The sequence below is a fragment of the Trachypithecus francoisi genome, unplaced genomic scaffold, assembly GCF_009764315.1.
Source record: "Trachypithecus francoisi isolate TF-2019V2 unplaced genomic scaffold, Tfra_2.0 Lachesis_group2, whole genome shotgun sequence".
NCBI classification, from domain to species: domain Eukaryota; kingdom Metazoa; phylum Chordata; class Mammalia; order Primates; family Cercopithecidae; genus Trachypithecus; species Trachypithecus francoisi.
In genome coordinates this window covers 5,247,605-5,265,370 of record NW_022681465.1, presented here as the reverse complement: position 1 = coordinate 5,265,370, position 17,766 = coordinate 5,247,605, and the positions used below count along the sequence as shown (strand labels likewise).

Genomic DNA, 17,766 nt, shown 5'->3' with positions numbered 1-17,766 from the left:
GGCTTTCCGTAGACACCTAAAGGCCTTCGCTATGTGGGCGGTGACCCGCCCGTGACGTAAGCTCTAGTCGCCTGAGAAGTGGAAGGGCCCCGCGTCCAGGACAGGAAAGTGCGTGATTTACAGCTAGAGGGACCGGCGCTGTCCCGGAGCCCGTCCTGGGCCAGGGAGCAGGAGGGTGAGGGACTACAGTTCCCGACTTGCCGCGGGGCGGGCTAAGATCGTGCGCTTCCTTTAGCCGCTCCCAGTGCGCTTCGGCGCCAGTTGCATGGCCTTGGCAGCCAGTGGCGGCTCTCCTCCTGTAATAGTCCCCTTGTCTTCCGACCTCTCGTTCCTCGGTTATGTGTCCTTGCCGGTCACCGCGGCAGCCCCTGATGCCCGAGCGGCGGGTTCCCAGGCCCAGTTGTGGGTGCCACCGCCCACCATGCGCCAAGCCCAGAGCCAGGTTGAATCCTTCTCCACCCAGTCCACCCATTTGGCCATTATCCTGCCATCTCCAAATCCCGTTTTTGACACCTCTCGGGAGAGAGGGAAAATGGAAAGAAAAAGGAATAAACTCCTCGTGGCCATAGTTAGTGGGTAAATTCAGATCTCGTTTGAACCGAGGCTTTTCCGAATTGTCTTTTTAGTATTCACAGCTTGTCGCCATCAGTACCTTGTTGAGAAGCCTCTCGCAACCTCCATCGTGTGGTTATAAAATCCAAATTCCTTATAAAGTCCAAATTCAAGAGGAGGAGTGCATGTTTAGTTAAGTTAATGTCTAGACCTTACCAGCCAATTTCTATCTCTTCAGTATGGAAATTGCAACTGAAAACACCCCTTCCAAAAAAAGCAGTTTGCATTTTTCTCCTCTCCAAATTTAGCACCCCTGACCTTGCTTACACACTCTGGATACCACCTGCTGTGGAGTGGCGGAAGCAGACATCCAGCGATAGTTAGGTTTCCTGTCGTTGACACCGAAGCAAGAAAGGCGTGTACCTAACTGAGGACCTGCCCGTGATAGAAGTCTCAGCTTTTCTCAGAGACAGGTAGGCAGAAAACAAGGGTAAGGTTAAAAAAGAAAAGGGAAGTGAGCAGATCCACAGCGGGACGCAGCTATACAATGGAAGACAGACCATGTGACCCATGAAGGAAAGGGGCTGCAGGTATTAGAGACCTGTAGGGATCATGATCGTTCTGGTGCTAGCGTCTGATCCCAGACAAATTTATCTTCACCATTACTTCGCTTTTATGTACAGTTACTTAAATGAGTGTTTTTCCAAAGTACCTTACTGGAGAAGACACCAGCTCTCTCTCCCTCTACACCATCCACCCACAGCCATGACGCACTTTTATGATGAGGGGCCCTTGGAATTCTCACTGCTGCCTCCCTGTCTGTGTACCCTTGCGAGTATTTTCCCCTCACCTGGAACACACTTCCTTCCAGCTCTAGGTGTGGAAAGCCTACCTGCTCTTCCAGTTTCCGTGGTTTACCTCCGCAACCCCAAGGATCTCCAACCTTTTTTGGCCCTTTAGCACGGAGTAATTTTTAGTAACACCACATTTTGAGTTGGATGATAGTGATTTTTATGTCTTAGAGATGAGTCTTCCCTTTAAATGCTGCAAAGTGCTGCATAGTAGATGTCAAATGAATGTCAGAAGGAATCAAATTTACTGCAAATAATTGAAGGTAAGAAGTAACAAATATTTCCCTTCAAAAATGTTAATAAAAGTGTATTTTCTCCTGCCTTTCTCAAAGCCAGTTCTCAAGACATCTAATGAAAACAAGTGTTGTTTGTGTAATGCAGGAATAGGCAGACTCTGAAGAGCCACATGGTAAATATTTTAGGCTTTGTAAGTCACCCAGGTCTGTGCCACCTATTTGTCATCTTCTGTTTATTTGAGAAACTTAAAAATGTAAAAGTCATTCTTAGCATGCAGGTTGTACAAAAACAGGGTGATTATTGGTCATAATGAAAATTTAGTAGGCCGCTAATTGAGGAATGGTCAGAATTACATTTTTTCTCTTTCCTGCATGATGGGCCACACCTGTTTTTTCATCATGATGGAAACAAGCAAATGTCTATACTGCAGCAAGTGGTGAACTATGGCTTCAGAACCACACATCTGTCTTTAAATTCTTAAGCAAATGACCTATTTGTGCTGGTGTTTCCTTACAGAAAACCAAGTGTAATTTAAGTGAAAGTGACAAGGATGGGACCCACTCTATAGGATTCACCAAAGAGTAGTTATCAATAATTTATTGATGATGATATCCATTTTGAAAAAGAGATAAATATATCTTCAGCTTACTCATAGGAAAAAGATGATTTGCTTTTTCTTTAAAAGCATTTTTCCTGTCCAACTTCCAAGATAAACTTGTTGTTTTTCTGCCAGAGAAACCCTAAGACCCAGAGGAATGTCTGCATTCCAGACTCTGGTCTTGGGATTCCCTGTGCCTGTCGAATCCAGCCAGCTGTTAAGAGGATCCAACTCAAAAAGTCTCAATTCTTACCCCGCACATTCATTACCTCTCAGATACTTGGTATCTGCTTAAAACAAAAGCTCTGGAATTAGCATCATTGAGAGGTAACTGTTGATTTAGTTTATTAACGTATACCTCTGCTGAAATGGCTAATAGATATGGTCTAGAAACCAGGGAGAACTCAAAATGGAAAGCTATCTGTTCTTTGGAAGTTCAAGGCTATGCTTTTATTTGATGCATTTAACCATAAGAAAAATGAACTATATGTTCATTTTTTCTTTTAAAAGCTGGAGAGATGTTTGATGGAATTGTTTGTGACTGACGGTGTGTTACTCAATGATATGATCTAATGATTAGGTATTAGTTTCCAGGCCTGTGATGTAATGCTACCATATGCCCACAAGATGTCTGTCTTTCCCTGTGTGTTTTCCACATAAATAGAATTTCCAACACTATTAGGACATAACCAAACCTTCTTGCTAAGGGGAAAGGCCATGGTCTGGGGCATCCTGAGGTGGAAGGCATCTTGTAGGAACCACCTTAGTATCCACCCACACACATTCCAGCAGGCGTAGTCCTAAGCTGTCTTTGCGCCAGTGTTTCTCAATACTCCAGGTTATAGGGGTGGGGTTTCCACTTGTCCCCAGACATCAGCAGTTTGCTCACAGCCTCAGCGCTTACCCTCAAAGTGATTCGAAGCCAGAGGGTAAACATGTTGCTTCTTCCTGAAACACTGATTTTACTTAGAAACCGTACAAAAACAAATTAGTTTTGAAACAAGTAGTTTGAAATAGAAGGCAAAACTGATACGATTAGTAAAGCAAAATTTTCTTCAACCTGAGAAAGTTGATTGAGAAAAGAAAAAAAAAAAAAAGTAAAGCAACATTTGAAAGGACTTTCACAACTTTCACGCTGCAGTCACCCCCTGTAAAGGAGGACAAGCCTGCTCCGCCTTGCGGGTATGTGAACACCTGGCAGTTGTAACAATTCAGATTTGTGAACACCTGGCAGCTGTAACAGTTGGTCACATGAGAAGCTTCCTGTAGCTTCCGGGATTGGAGGAAGAAGGAGGCAGGTGCTCAGAGGGGACCACATGTGTTGAGGAGGGGATTCTCTATGGAGCAGTGGACAGGGGCATGTCCCACCTACCTCTGCGAGGAATGGGAAAGGGAGGGGCTTGTTTCCCCTTCACCTGAGGCCGGTGAGGAGTCTCCTTGGTTTCTAGACCTCACCTAGTAGCCATTTCAGGGGACATATATGCTAATAAATTAAATCAACAGTTGCCTTTGGATGATGCTGTGATCCAGAGCTGTTGTTTTAAGCAGTGCCCCCACGAAGTGGAGCACTCGGAGTCAGACACTACGTGCCCTAGAGTGGTTCCGAGGGAACCGTGGGACAGCTCCAGGAGATGGGTTGGAGGTGATGAGCTGCATGCTCACCAGCACTGGGATGAGCAGGGGTTCTCATACTGGGTACGGCGGGCATATCAGTGGGAGCTGGGAGGAAAGCAAGGCTGAGGCAAAGTGAGCAGCCAGAAGGGAGCAGCCAGAAATAAAACTTTGCTGTTCTATCCGCCATTCAAAGAACTGTAGCTAGGTATCCACAGCTGGAAAGTCCTCCCTTTGAACTGTATCCACACAGCACCAGTGGCAGAAGATGACAATCACTCACCAAAACTTTAGTCTAAGCATCCAAGAGGTCCCCAGCCTCCTGCCCCTGACGTGCGAATAAGTTCTACCAGCCAACATCAGCAAAAGGGTCCTAGCCCCTAGGGCCTTCCCGTGCTCTTTGTCACTTCCTGCTGACTGGAAGAGGGATGAATCCCAGGAACCTGAGCTGGTGGTTAAGCTACTGTCTCTCAGCCCCACACCTTCCCTTTTATACTCTGCCTTGTGATGAGGGGACTGGGGAGCCACGTGCCACCTCTCCTGACAGAGTCCTGTTCAGCTGTGCCAACAGATGCACCCAATGCAACCAGACGATAAGAGGTGGGAGAGAGACCTGTGCCTCCCATTCTGTCCTGTCTGACTCCTGGTCCTTCCAGTGTCTTGCTGTCTTTGCTTTTGCACCCTGGCAGTGGCAGTTCATGAGCACAACAGCATATGAATTTGGTCTGCAGTTTCTCTGACACACACAGAGCCAGCCTCATAACATCCCCTCAGAGATACCACCAAAGTTGGGTTCCCAGCTCCACATAGCCCTGACTCCAAGAGCAGAGACCCCAGTGCTAGCCCAGAAGGTCCCCTCTTCAGATGTCTGAGTGTGATCTCTGGGCGGCAGCTCCTCCACATTTCTGAGTTTTGCTCACTCCTTTCTCTTTCCTTTGTTCTGTCCAGCCCAAGGTATCGCCTGCTTCTTACAGTGGCTCCTTCTGTGATATTTTAGTGTTTTGTTTTTACCCTTTCTCTCTTAAAAGAATTTGGGTGTAATGTGGGTCTCCTGGCTGAACCCTGCCCCAGCCATGTGTGGAAGAGGCTGTTCCATCCCGAGGTGCTCCCTGCAGGAGAGAAGCTCACCCCACCAGCCTGTTCTTTGACCTTGGACTATGACTCAAGCACTTTGGGAAGCCAGGTTACAAAGACTGCATCTTTTTCTCCTGATCCCTTCTCCTACCCCAGGCTTGGAGGGTCACAAACAAGCTGGTGAAGAAGGAAAATGTTGGACAAAGAAAAGCCTGTCATGCTGCATTACCACCCACCCACACCCATCTTGCTAGTGTCTAAGAACGGCCACCAACTCCATGTATGAGAAGCTAAGTTGAAAACAGTAAATAAGTGACAGCACATCACTCTGGACTTTGTGTTGTTTCAGAGTGACTGAAAGGCTGGGGTGCATGCCCAACACTGCACCTGGGGTAAGAGGGAGCCCAGAGAACAAATCCCACAGACAACAATGATTTGAAAAGCGGGACATGGAGTAAGTGACTTTATGATCATCTTCTGCTCGGTGCTGCCCTTCCTGAGGCATGTGCATCCCCCTCACTCCTCCTCCTTCACCACCTCCTCCCCCTCCTCCTCCTCCTCCTCCTCTTTGTCCTCCTCCTCCTTCTTCTGACCCACCTCCCAGTGAATTCCTCAGTAGTTGTGTGTGCCCAGCTCTCATCCTTCACAGTGCACAGCTCCAGGCAGCCCCTCTGCGAGATTGGGCTTGGCATGCAGGTGGCACCCCCTTGCCATCCCAGGCAGTAAATCCAACCAGTTCTCCAAGGTTAATTCAAGTCCAGTTTCCCTGGGAAATGTCCTTGAGAGTGTTTTGAATATCAAACTTTTTTGTTTTTTTGGTATCATTCTAGGTCCTTCCCTTTTTTTTTTCCTTTGTCTCCTCCCTACATGTAAGCAGCATGAGTTCCATTGGTAAGATGGCTGTCTGCCTGTCCCACCACAGCCATCATGGTCACTGCCATCCCTGGCAGTTGGTTCTCTCCTGGGTCCTGTGAGGAGCATCTCCCTGTAGCACACTGCCTGCATGTGCCCCTGTTCTCCCACTTGCTAGGGCTGAAAACTGGGGAGGCTGCCCGACTCCTCTTCACTCCCACACCCTGTCATGGGGTCAGCCAGACATAGTCAGCACATGTGCGACTCCCAGCACCTCTCACTGTGTGCGTCATCCTCCCCAGTCCTTGTGCCCTGACATCTGTCCCAGTGGGCAGAACCCACTCTACTTACTGTCATGTCCCCAACACCCAGACCATGTCACCTACACATCAGTTACCAAGAAGTGATTGCTGAATCAGTGAGCTGAGTGAATTAATAAATTAATGTGTTAAACAGCTGATATCTGGATAAAAGTATAACCCAGTGAGGTTAAAACCAAGAGCTGCAGCAATCGTGCTCCTTGGTCTTTACCCAGATGAGATGAAACTTAACATCACATACAATCCTGCACATGAGTATTTAAGCAGCTTTTTTCAGAATTGTCAAAACGTAAGAAAGCAAGATATTCCTTTAGTAGGTGAATAGATACATCAACTGTGATGCATACAGACTGTATTAGTCTATTCTCACATTGCTGTAAAGAACTGCCCAAGACTGGGTAATTTATAAAGGAAAGAGGTTTAATTGACTCACAGTTCCACAGGGTTGGGGAGGCCTCAGGAAACTTACAACAATGGAGGAAGGGGGAAGCAAACATGCCCATGCCCTTCTTCACATGGTGGTAGGAAAGAGAAGTATGGAACAAATAGGGGAAAAGCTCCTTATAAAACCATCAGATCTTGTGTGAACTCACTATCATGAGAACAGCAACATGGGGGTAATCGCCCCCATGATTCAATTACCTCCCGCTGGGTCCTTCCCACAACACATGGGGATTATGTGAGCTACAATTCAAGATGAGGTTTGGGTGGGGACACATCCAAACCATATCACAGACCACAGAATATTATTCAGTTCCAAAAAAATAAATGAACTCTCAAGCCATGAAAAGTCATGGGGAAACCTTAAATGAACGTTACTAAGGGAAAGAAGCCAACCTTTAGTAGGTGGGCATTTGGGTTGGTTCTATGCCTTTGCTATTGTAAATAGTGCTGCAATAAACATACGAGTGCATGTGTCTTTATAGTAGAATGATTTATATTCCTTTGGGTATGTACCTAGTAATGGGATTGCTGGGTCAAATGGTATTTGTGGTTCTAGATCCTCGAGAAATCACTACACTGTCGTCCACAATGGTTGAACTAATTTACATTCCCACCAACAGTGTAAAAGCATTCCTATTTCTCCACAGCCTCACCAGCATCTATTGTTTCTTGACTATTTAATAATCACCATTCCGACTGGCATGAGATGGTATGTCATAGTGGTTTTGATTTACATTTCTCTAGTGATCAGTAATGATGAGCTTTTTCCCATATGTTTGTTGGTCGCATAAATGTCTTCTTTTGAGAAGTGTCTGTTCATATCCTTCATCCACTTTTTGATGGGGTTGTTTTTTTCTTGTAAATTTGTTTAAGTTCCTTGTAGATTCTGGATATTAGACCTTTGTCAGATGGGTAGATTGCAAAAAATTTCTTCCTTTCTGTAGATTGCCTGTTCACTATGATGCTAATTTCTTTTGCTGTGCAGAAGCTCTTTAGTTTAATTAGATCCCATTTGTCAATTTTGGCTTTTGTTGCAATTGCTTTCGGTGTTTTCATCATAAAGTCTTTGCCTATGCCTATGTCCGGAATAGTATTGCCTAGATTTTCTTCTAGGGTTTTTATGGTTTTGGGTTTTACATTTAAGTCTTTAATCTATCTTGAGTTGTATAAGGTATAAGGAAGGGGTCCAATTTCAGTTTTCTGCATATAGCTAGCCAGTTTACCATTTATTAAATAGGGAATCCTTTCCCCATTGCTTGTTTTTGTCAGATTTGTTGGCAATCAGATGGTTGTAGATGTGTGGTGTTAATTCTGAGGTCTCTGTTCTGTTCTATTGATCTATACGTCTGTTTGGTACCAGTAGCTACTGTTTTGGTTACTGTAGTCTTGTAGTATAGTTTGAAGTCAGGTAGCGTGATGCCCCCAGCTTTGTTCTAATTGCTTAGGATTGTCTTCACTATCTGGGCTCTTTTTGGGTTCCTTATGAAATTTAAAGCAGTTTTTTTTCTAATTCTGTGAAGAATGTCAATGGTAGCTTGATGGAATAGGATTGAATCTATACATTAATTTGGGCATTATGGCCATTTTCACTATATTGATTCTTCCTATTCATGAGGATGGAATGTTTTTCCACTTGTGTGTGTCTTCTCTTATTTCCTTGAGCAGCGATTTGTAGTTCTCCTTGAAGGGGTCCTTCATGTCCTTTGTAAGCTGCATTCCTAGGTATTTTGTTCTCTTTGTAGCAATTGTGAATGGGAGTTCATCCATGATTTTGCTCTCTGCTTGTCTGTTGTTGGTGTATAAGAATACTTGGGAGTTTTGTAAATGTTTGACATACACATATTAAATGATGCAAACATCCCACTTCTACATATTGACCCAGGAGAAATGAAGGCATTTGACTATATAAGACTTGTACTGGCTGGGCATGGTGGCTCATGCCTGTAATCCCAGCACTTTGGGAGGTCAAGGTGGGTGGAGCATCAGAGATCAGGAGTTTAAGCCAGCCTGGCTAACATGGGAAAACCTCATCTCTACTAAAAATACAAAAACTAGAGGGGTTTGGTGGTACGCACCTGTAGTCCCTTTTATTCTGGAGACTGAGGCAGGAGAACTGCTTGAACCCAGGAGGCAGAAGTTACAGTGAGCTGAGATCGCACCACTGCACTCCAGCCTGGGTGACAGAGCAAGACTTCATCTCAAAAAAAACAAAAACAAAAAAAAACAAACAAACAAAAAAAAGGTATATAAATATTCATGGGAACCTTATTTGTAATAGCCAAAACTTGAAATCAAGCCAAATGTTAACTGGTGAATGGCTAAGCAAACTGTGACATTCATTTTTTATTGTGGAATTGTATTGCATTCTATTGATAGTATGCAAAGAATTCCCCAATAAAAAAATGAATGAATTATTGATATATGCTACAAAATTATTGAATCTTATGCTGCGTGAAAGAAGACAATTAAAAAGAGTACATACCATGTGATTTCATTTATGTAAAATTCTAAAAATGCAAACTAATATGTAGTGACAGGAAGCATATGAGTGGTAGCCTGGGGATAGTAGAGAGAAGCAAGAAAGAGGGGTTACAGAAAGTCCCAAGGAAACTTTTGGGGATGATGATATGTTCATTATCTTAATTATGGTGCTGATTTCATGGGCATATACGTACATCAAAACTGATCGAGCTGTGTGCTTTAAATATGTGCAATTTATTATATGTCAATTTTACTTTAATTAAAGATGTTAAATAGAAAGTAAATGCAGGCTAATGACAGGGAATTTCAAATAAAAGAAGTGAAAAAAAGAAGAAGAAGAAGGAGTGAGGATTCCTGCAGTTATTGCCAGCAAGGCGGTCATGGGGATTACATGTAGAATTAAGGAAAATAATTAGGAGCAACTCCTGAGATTCCAGCTTGAACAACTAGAAAGTAAGAGTACAGAAAGGATGGGAGGTTGTCATTCCTGAACTGGGAATGAAGAATCAGCTTTGGGCAGGAAATTGAGATGTGTTACTTCAAAGACACCTGTAACTGTAAGGAGATTATTTACTTTCTTTCTAGATTTAACAAAGAAAGATCACACAGATCTTACAGACGTGGAGACTTGGAAGTTCAAGGTCTAGGGGCTACATCTGGTGAGGGCCTTCTTGCTGGAAGGGACACTGTAGAGTTCCAAGGCAGTGCAGAACATCACATGGTAGGGACTCATCAGAGAAGACCAAACTGCCTCTTAGTATAGACCTGCTCTTCTGATAACCAACCCATGCCCTCTATAGCCCATTAGTCCAGGACTAGATTAATCCACTCACCTCTTAAAGACTCCACCTCTTTTTCTCTTTTTTTTTTTGAGTTGGAGTTTCACTCTTGTCACCCAGGCTGGATTGCATTGGTGCAATCTGGGCTCACTACAACCTCTGCCTCCCAGGTTCAAGTGATTCTCCTGCCTCAGCCTCATGAGTAGGTGGGATTACAGATACACCACTGTGCCCGGCTAATTTTTGTATTTTTTTTTTTAGTAGAGACAGGGCTTCACCATGTTGGCCAGGATGGTCTTGAACTCCTGACCTCAAGTGATCCACCCACCTCGGCCTCCCAAAGTACTGGGATTATAGACGTGAGCCACTGCGCTGACCCTTCACCTCTTAGTACTGTGATATTGGGAATTAAGTTTCAACATTGGTTTCAGAGATAATAAACATTTAATAGATAGCAACATGTTTGGCCAGAAATTTTCCTGTGGCCTCATCTTCCAGGCCTGACATAAAGAAAAACAGTGCTACACTTGAACAACACATTCCAGATATGTACTGAAAGTTTCAAGACTTTTAGACAATTATTCAACTTATACCATAGTGAGAAAGAGTCTTCACAGCAAAAGAAAAAAAAAAGGATAATATAAACCCCAAATATCTCTTGCATATATCCTCTTTATTTATATTATACATTTCTATTAAAAGAAGAGATTTCCTATCTAGTAAGGGACTTTATGAGTGTTGAGAAGAAAACTTAAATGTCTGTTGAAGTACAGGTTGAGACCTTTGAAAGTTCAGAAATAAGATATGAGAAGGACTTTTGCAAAGACATGTCATGTCTTAGTCAGACTCTGAAAAGCACACTACAGGTTGTCAGATTCATCCTTGCTTTCAAGAACTGGCCAAGAAACTCGAAGGTGTTGGAAAGGAAGAGGAAAGGAAAAGCGCGGATGATGTTTCCTTTTTCCTACCACCAGAAGTATAAACAATCATGGAGACTTTTGATCAGGCAAATTTATTTGAGATTCTGCCAAAGTCAGGTAGTTCTGTCACTTAGAAATACTTCAGTTGTAAGAAACAGAAAGTTCAACTTCATTTTATATTACGGAAATGTATTGGCTCATGTAACTTGTCAGATCCAGAGTTCAGTGGATCTGACCTTTGGATTCTGTTTCAAGGATCAGACAAGCCCCCTTACAGCCACTCCTTGGTCTGCATCCCTCTGGGTTCTCATCCACTAGGAAAGAACATCTGTGCCAGCCACTAGCAAACAAAATCCCATGTTTCACTGTGTTTGGCTCAGTTGGGTCAGGTCCTCATACTGGACCTCACACCAGTTCTGCAGCTGAGAGAAGCCTGGGTCTTGGTCCTGTGCCCTGCTTTACTGCAGTGAAGTCAGCTCCCCCAACCCCACATGGGCTGCACAAACAGGTAAGGGCAGATCCTACATGGGGTCATGCTCAGGGTCAGGTTCCAGCCCCAGGTGAGGGCTGAGGGGAGCAGGTGGATGTGGGGCAGGGAGCTAGAAGAACACTCAACGCTCAAGAGACATCAGGTAGATGAGGCATGCCTTTATTCAGCAACTCCCTCACAGGGTCAGTGTTACTTTTACACATTACACAATAGTGGCTGAGAGCCAGGTGATGAACTTCTCTACGTTATGTCTACATGGCTATGATTATATAAGTCATGGGACTGTGCACCTGCGCCACAAACCCACTGAGTCATCCAGGCTGTTTACCTCAGCCTATGCCTGCTGCCCTATGCCTGATTAGCTGCAGCACAGCCATGTTCCTTACACATGGTATCAGGCATGACTACCATAGAAAGACGCTGGTTACTGGCCATTCCTCATGCAAGTGGCCACTACAGAAGACTCTGTCAGTGATAATGCCACCCACTTTCCAGCCCCACTTTGTGAAAAATAGCCTTTTGGGTGGTCATTGCCTACTTTATTCATAAGATGACTGACTGTAGACTTAAATCATAGGAAACCAGATTTGGGAAGGTAACTATGAAGGCAAACTCCATTAATTTGTCTGTTCATTGAACGTGTTTTATAGAGCTGCTGGCCTAGCTTCACACAGGCTCTGTTTTATGTGCTGGGACGTGGAGATGAACTAACTAAATGGGCCTCATCCCCAGGAACTTGCCTACTGGTGGAGATGTAGCAGTGAGCCCCAACTAAGCCACAGCTAAGCCACGAAGGTTCAGACTCTTCTGAGTCTAATAACTGAGAGTTAGGAGCAAAGTGTGCCTGCCATTGAAGCCATAAAAGAAAGAAACAGAAGCCTTAAGAAACTTAATGATAAAATATAACTGGAAAAATTATTGCTTTAAGTCTGGACAACACAACATTACCTCATCTGTAATTAGCTGGCTGTGGTGATGTGCGTCTGCAGCCCCAGCTACTCAGGAGGCTAAGGCAAGAGGATCACTTGGGACCAGGAAGTTGAGGCTGCAGGAAGCCGTGATTGCACCACTGAACAGGGTCTTGCCTAGGTAACAGAGAAAAACCCTGTTACATATATATAGTTTTGTATCTGGATATTTATTTAAAGAGCTTTCTGTGGACTGGGCACGGTGGCTCACGCCTATAATCCCAGCACTTTGGGAGGCCAGGGCAGGTGGATCACCTGAGGCCAGGAGTTCAAGACCAGCCTGACCAACATGAAGAAACCCTGTCTCTACTAAAAATACAAAATTAGCTGAGCGTGGTGGTGCATGCCTGTAATCCTAGCTATTCGGGAGGCTGAGACAGGAGAATGTCTTGAACCCAGGAGGTGGAGGTTACAGTGAGCCAAGATCGTGCCACTGCACTCCAGTCTGGGTGACAGCAATATTTCGTCTCAAAAAAAGCTATTATATGCAATATTATGTACACATTTGATATTAAACATTGTTTCTTCAGTCAGAAAACCGTCTTGCTAAGTGGAGATTCTGAGCACACCTGGGAGGTGAAGGGTGCAGTGAGGCAAGATTGTGCCATTGCACTCCAGCCTGGGCAACAAGAGTGAAACTCCATCTCGAAAAGATAAAAAAGCTTTCTGTGAATATCATATAAAAAGCAAAACGTTTGACCCTATGAGAGTAGTTGTTTTAAAGAAGTGAGCAAAAATACTTGCTCAGCACTCATTTAGTTAACTCCCCAGCTGAAGATTAGTTGTTCAGATTAAGTAGCTATCGCAGGACCCTGCATATGACTGCAGCATCTTCATAGTGAGAATGAGGACTCTAAGGAGGGTGGAGGCCCGGCTGCTCATGACCAAACTGAAAGGTTCAAAGAAAGAAAATGCCAGCTCGGGGGTTTACATTCTCAGTTCAAGGTATGTCCAGTGACAAGCCTCTAAGTCCTAAATGATTGCTTATCTCTTGTAGCTGCTGGCCTGATGTCGCCAAAAGTCCCAAATGGAGGCCAATCATGCGCATGACTGAATTACAGTGTAAATTGATTCAGAACTTCATTCACGAGGTCTTCTTTAGCAAATATAGGATTTTTTTGGTTAGGAGTAAGAATAGGAGACAAGGAATGAGGACTTCGGAGCTTCTCCTGCTAACAGAGGCTCCTCCTTTGATGAGGCCAATCTTACCACCACTTAATATAGTTACCTTGAAAGAAAGGACAGTTCTTCCCATACCCACTTCTACCTCCCCAGTTGCCTCTACACCTGTAGTTATAATCAGATCACTGCATACCCTAGAGGCACAGTATAGAATCTGACTCAGGAAGAAAGGAGTTACTCATCAAAGTAATTATGATGTGTTACAATTTGTTTATACTTATTTACATTAATTTACATTTATTCATACTGAATTACAGAAGAAGCTGGATAATATGTCTTGTCATATATTACAAAGTTGTTAAACCAGGGTAAAAGGAACATTAGTTTGGGCAAAATGTATCAGATATTCTGGACTCTTACTTTTGCTAGATACCAGCATTCTTATTCTCTATCACAATTTAACTCTAGGGAACTCGACTACCTTGCCATTCTACAGGGCAGTATATTGGTTCAATTTCTTGATGATATCATACTTATTGAACTAGGTAAGCCAGCAATATCCTGTCAATCACATGTAAGATAGAGTAGGGAAGATAATCCCAATGAAAATTTGCAAGGGCCACCACAACTTTGGAGTTTCTGCTAGTCCAGATGTAACCCAGCGACGGGGAGTGAGTGTCAATTATTGTTATTTCACGCCCTATAACTAAGAAATAAGCATTAAACTTTCATTCCATCTGATACTGAACTGAAGCTCAATGCTCCTTTTTCATTTGGTCAGACTTTTTTTTTTTTATTTTGGAGGCGGCGTATACCTCCTTTGGGTAGGCTGCTCCAACCCACTTATTGAGTACCTTGAAAATACGGTTTTAAGGAGAGCTTGAAGCTAGAGAGGGCAATAAGATCTGCTATCTGGTATCCCAGCTGATGCAATAGGAAGGACCAGATGCTTCATGGAAACTATTGCAAGCCTAGTGTCTTAGTCCATTCTCATACTGCTATAAAGAACTACCTGAGACTGGGTAATTTATAAAGGAAAGAGGTGTAATTGGCTCATGGTTCCACAGGCTGTATAGGAATCATGGCTGGGGAGGCCTCAGGAAACTTACAATCAAGACAGAAGGCAGCGGGCAAGCAGGCTCATCTTACATGGGCTACAGCAGAAGGGAAAAAGAGAAGGAGAAGGCACTGCACACTCTTAAACTAGCGGATCTTGCGAGAACTCAGTATCAGGAAAACAGCAATGGGGAGATCCGCCCCATGATCCAGTCACCTCCCACCAGACCCCTCCTCCAACGTTGGAGATTACCATTTGACATGAGATTTGGCCAGGGGACACAAATCCAAACCATATCACCTAGTAATGCCTTTTTGGGAAATAACTACAACATTTTTTTTTCCTGAAAAATGGCTCTTTGTTGCTCCTGGGTCCTGGTAAAGACCAGATGCCTAACTATGGGACATCAAGTGACCATAAGATCTAAATCGTGAGTCACACAGTTTGACTTTTATAACAGCACTGGGTGGAATGAATGTGGCATATGTGAGGCTGAGCATAAGTGTGATCCAGAGACTTATCTCTCAGCACGCCCACCAATGCCGCACACGTGTCTCTCTTTTAACCAGCCCTCAACTATGGCCTCCCTTGATTGTCTGAGGAAAACAAATGTTGATGCTAGTTTACAGAAGTTCTGCATGGTGTGCCGGCAACAGCTCATGAGAGGTTTCTGCAGCTCTTCTTAGGTTTGCTCTGATAGAAGAGTAGTAAAGGGAATTTCTCCCAAGGGAGGAAATCGAGCAGAATAGGAAATGTCTCATTTTTTCTTGGAAGGATACATGTCCAGATATATAGCTCATAACTGATTCACAGGAAGTCAGTGGCAGGTTGGATACTTGAGAAGCTGAAAGAAATAACCCTGGAGAATCGGTGACAAAGAGTTCTGTAGAAGAGGCATAAGCACAGAGTATAAGATACTTGTGTTCTCTATGATTCTTAACCAAAGGACATCAATTTCAGATAAGTGTTTCAGGAACTAAGTGGGGAGATGACCAGCCTGTGAAGGTCAGCCAGCTTTTTCTTATGCCATCTGTGTTTTCCCAGTGAGCTCAGGAATAAGACAACCATGGTATCAGGGATGAAGATTAAAGACGAGTTCCACAACATGGACTTTCCCTCAGTATGGTTGAGTTGGCCCATCCCTGCTGTGTGTGCCTCCTATTAAGAGTAGACAACGTTGGGCTGGGTGCGGTGGCTCATGCCTGTAATCACAGCACTTTGGGAGGCTCAGGTGGATCATGAGGTCAGGAGATCAAGACCATCCTGGCTAACATGGTGAAACACAGTCTCTACTAAAAATACAAAAAATTAGCTGGGCATGGTGGTGTGTGCCTGTAGTCCCAACTACTTGGAAAGCTGAGAAAGGAGAATCACTTGAACCCTGAAGGCAGAGGTTGTGGTGAGCCAAGATCACACCACTGCACTCCAGCCTGGGCAACAGAGCAAGACTCCATCTCAAATGAATAAATAAAGTAAAGAAAAGAAAAAAGAGTAGACAACTTTAAGTATCATATATGAAGTCATTCTGTTGGGGGCAGACAGACACACAGGGGAAGGTTTGTTACATAAGATCCTTTTCATTGTGAAAAAAACAGTTATCTGTCCTCTATGGAGTAGATATTTTGGGTAAGAAATGCTTCTGCCGGTACTACCGTCAAAAATAATCCATTAATACGATTACAGTATCCCATAAACCTTGTTTCTGACCTAATAAGTCATTTTCTAGCAAGAGAAGTGAAGAAATGGCCTCATTCCTATGGCATTCTGCAATCTTCCTCTTAATCTCAACTCGCATGTGCAACTGGTCTTAACAGGTGGGAGAGTGACCTCTTGCATACACAGATAACGTCTATCAGTAGCATCGTGTGAGATTGGGTGATGTACTATAGTATGTCGTATGCACTTTGAAAGGATGGCCAAGATGTGAGGCTATTTTCCCAATGGCCAAAATATATGGGCCCCAGATTCCTGGAATTGAGAATCCACAATCCCTTTTGTTATTACACTGAATAGCCCACTCACAAATGTTGACTTCCTGTTCCTCTAACTTTGTACTTTCCTTGATTAAAAGCATCAGTTCCCAGATCAGAAATGCTGAATCCTAGGTCATCATCAGTGACATCAGTAGTGCCAAACCAGTGGCAAAAGTTAACAGAAGACTACAATGATCCACTATAAACAGGACACAAAGGGCTCAAGCCCATGAAGAATGAAGATTTCATTTACCAGGCGACTAGCCAAAGTGTTTTTTGAGTGGACAAAAATAAGTCAATTGCAAATAATTATGATCACTTATAGAAATGAGGCTTTGTGATCACTGGTAGAAATGAGGACTATACTAACTACAATTTCTTGCTCATTCTGTGAAAGATGTATCAGCCAAGTTCCTTTTTTCTTTTTTCCTTTTCTCTTTAATTTAATAGATGTGTTGGCAGTGATTGACACCTTAGTATAGTCTTTTGTTTGCAGAGATTATGATTGTGACCGGCAAGAACGTCTCCAGTAATGAAGGTGCTGACGGACAAGACCCTGGATAGCTCTTCTTTTGCAGAGAAAGTGGGGCTGCTTTTCATTTGTATGAAGAATAAGTCCATTGTGTTGAGCAGGATCATTTGTTTTCATTCAGTATGGCAGCAGATTCAGTATAGAATGGTGTGTAGATGCTGAGTTACCTAAACAGATTTCTGTGACACTTTTGGTGGATCGATACTCCATTCTAACCTCTCCCGTAAGCACAGCTTATCAGAAAGGCCTTCCAGAGTTATGCCTGGAGCTGAGGGCACAGAATACTTCTCCAACTTTTTGACCCTGCTGGAAGCATCTGATTCTCTGCATTAAATCCCTTTCTGTTTAAGATAGCTAGTGATTCTTGCTTCTTGCTTCTTAGCCTGAGTGTGGCTTGAATACTTTCTTCCAGTGCTTTGGAAAAAGACACAAAAACTACATATGAACTCTCGATTTTTCCCAAGCTGGTTTCTCAGTTTATCTTCCTCCTTTGTATCAATGATAGCTCATTCTCCCTGTCAGCTGTCTGCTGACTGTTTTCTTTATGCCTTCTCTGAATTCCTCTTTCTTCTCACCCACACTGCCTCACTCCTAGTGCAGGCAGGCTCCATTACCACACAGGTATACCCAGCATCACCTACTCATCTATGGTATGGCTTCACTCATCTCATTCCACCATCTTTTAGAGCTTTGACACATTCATTTTCATTTTTTTCTTTTTGACACAGAGTCTCGCTCTGTCACCCAGGCTGGAGTACAGTGGTGCGATCTCGGCTCACTGCAAGCTCCGCCTCCTGGGTTCACGCCATTCTCCTGCGTCAGCCTCCCGAGTAGCTGGGACCACAGGCGCCCGCTACCACGCCTGGCTAATTTTTTGTATTTTTAGTAGAGATGGGGTTTCACCG

General features: G+C 43.7%; 1 long non-coding RNA gene across 1 annotated transcript; it reads left to right on the top strand.

Moving 5' to 3' along the window:
• The first annotated feature begins 78 nt into the window (after positions 1-78).
• On the top strand, positions 79-17,015 carry LOC117064726. The gene is made up of 4 exons (XR_004429637.1): positions 79-175; positions 861-1,025; positions 5,273-5,377; positions 16,826-17,015. It is a non-coding gene; the product is annotated as an uncharacterized LOC117064726 (long non-coding RNA).
• The last annotated feature ends 751 nt before the right edge of the window (positions 17,016-17,766 follow it).